Here is a 2,742-nt window from a genome sequence, read left to right on the forward strand (position 1 = left end):
AGCTGGGGTGGGCCCAGAAATACTGTGTTTTAACAAGCCTTCCAGGTGAGTCTGATGCATACTAAAGTTTGGGAATCACTGGTCTAATTCAGAGACGCAGTAAACCATCATTGACAAGAGTATGGGGCTGGCCCCAAACTACCTGGTTTTTCATATTAGCTCCTTAGGTACTTGCTATGTGTTCTCTCTGTGCCTCAATTTCCCGATTCATAAAATGAGGATAATAATAGTTCCTACTACATAGGGTTTTGGGGAGATTCAATGAATCCACATAGGTAAAGTGCTTATAACACTAGAGGCCCGGTGCACCACATCCTTGCACTGGGGGGAGGGGATGGAGGGTCCCTCAGCCCAGCCTGTGTCTGGCAGGCGGAAATCCCTCTCGCAGTCCGGGACCCCTCAACCCCTCAACCCCTCGCTCCTTACCACCCTCCTGCAGAGGAGGCAAGAGAGGCTCCCGCCACCGCCACTGTGCTCGCCAGCCGTGAGCCTGGCTCAGGGCTTCCGGCTGAGCAGAGCTCCCCCTGTGGGAGTGCACTGACCACCAGGGGGCAGCTCTCCTGCATTGAGCGTCTGCCCCCTGGTGGTCAGTGCGCATCATAGTGACTGGTCGTTCCTCCATTCAGTCGATTTGCATATTAGCCTTTTGTTATATAGAATTTTTTGATATATAAACATTTGGCAATAACTAACCTTAAACATTCATTCTTATCTATTCAAAAATACCTTGTTTTTAAAAGCCTCGCTATTTCCTCATCATCTAACTTGTAATACATTTTAGCCATAGACTCTAGAGAAATAGATGGAATCTGTACCATAAAGTGAGAACACTACCTTGGGAGAGACGAAGGTGAGAACGGTGGTCCCGGTGCTCAGAGATCTCATCATCTCTGGGCTCTTCCGGAGGAATGTTTGATGTTTTGTTATGATAACATTTAGCAATGGCCTGACTCCATCCCCACCCCCGCCCCCCTTCAATTTGTATGAGTTCCCCACCTAAGCACCTTTACCCAGGAATTGTTTCAAGTACAAAAATTGGGTTTTAACTATTTGGTCAAGTGAAATTAAAGCCCAGTAATGGAGCTTAGGCTGAATGAGGCGTTGTTGTCTAATTAGCATGTGACATAGATTATACAAGTACATTTTGTCCAGGATAGTTAATAAGGCTTATAGTGACCAGCTGTTAAAAGGAAATAATTAAAATAATATTTTTTTACTCTCTAGACTTCTGCAAATTAAATTATCTATTTAAATGGGAAATGGTAGACAGCTGACTACTTAGGGAGATTGAAATTTGTCAAGGGCTCGTCATTATGGGCATCACGAAACGGGCCTCTAAGGAAGCTGTTGGCAGGGGGGAGGAGGAGTGTCAACTCTGAAAAATGTTGTCTCCTTATCCTACAGCGTAAGAAGCAAAAGCAGTTGGTACTTAGTGATTTTTAAACTTAGATGTTAGTCTTCATGGTTATGTATTAACCTTTATCAATGGGGATTAAAATTTATTAGCAAGGGATTTTATTATGTTTATTAATTGTTAATGTGCCATTACAGAGGCTTTTGAGGGAGAAAAACAAATTTAAAAACACACACAAAGACTCCTCCATGTCTTAAGATAATAAAGAAGAGGAGAAACGCTGGTGTATAAACCTCACCCATGGCTATGTGCTAACTAATCTTCCAGTGAGGGAATGTCTTTGTGAAGGTGTTAGAGGTGATGCTGAGAGTATGAGGGATAAGGAGTAACCTGTGTTCCCTTTAAGGCTGCTGGTGTATGTGATACTAAGAGTTGCAGGATGCAAACGTCAGGAAAATCAGAGCAGTAGAGTAAAACTAAATGTGACAAAATGAACTCACTGTTCAAGGTCCCTTTGACTGATGGGTTTTGAGAACATTGGTGGTGAGGGTAAGGAGTTGGGGATGGAGTGGAATCCCAAGTAGCTGGCCTGAGTCACTCATTAGCCGTTGGACTGAACCCCTGACAGCAATTGTATGGTATCTTAGTAAATAAAGCGTGATGCTGAAGTAGCACTGGTGGATGTCTGTTCATCGCAGACCAATGTCGCACGCTTGCTTTTTATTGTAGTAAGGAGAGAGAGAGAGAGAGAGAGAGAGAGAGAGAGAGAGAGAGAGAGAGAGAGAGAGAGAGAGAGAGAGAGAGAGAGAGAGAGAGAGAGAGAGAGAGAGAGAGAGAGAGAGAGAGAGAGAGAGAGAGAGAGAGAGAGAGAGAGAGAGAGAGAGAGAGAGAGAGAGAGAGAGAGAGAGAGAGAAAGAAGAAGAAGAAGGAGGAAGAAGAAGGAAGGAGGAAGAGGAGGAAGGAAGAAGAGGAAGGAGGAAGGGGAGGAAGGAGGAAGAGGAGGAAGGAGGAAGAGGAAGGAGGAAGAAGAAGAGAAGAAGAAGAAGAGAAGAAGAAGAAGAGAAGAAGAAGAGAAGAAGAAGAAGAGAAGAAGAAGAAGAGAGAGGAAGAGAAGAGAAGAGAAGAGAAGAGAGAAGAGAAACATCGGTGTGTGAGTGAACATTAATCAGTTGCCTTCCGCAGGTGCCCCCACCAGGGATCCCCTGCAACCTAGGTATGTGCCCTGACCGGGAATGGAACCTGAGACCTTTCGGTGTATGGATGATGCTCCAACCAACTGAGCCACATGGACCAGGGCTATTATTGGTAACTTTAAATATTTTACTTTTGTTAAAGCTGTGAACATGTGGAATTGTAGCTACCTTTCCATGAATATGTTAATTGCACAA

Source organism: Myotis davidii, unplaced genomic scaffold (genome assembly GCF_000327345.1).
Source record: "Myotis davidii unplaced genomic scaffold, ASM32734v1 scaffold123, whole genome shotgun sequence".
Lineage (NCBI taxonomy): Eukaryota > Metazoa > Chordata > Mammalia > Chiroptera > Vespertilionidae > Myotis > Myotis davidii.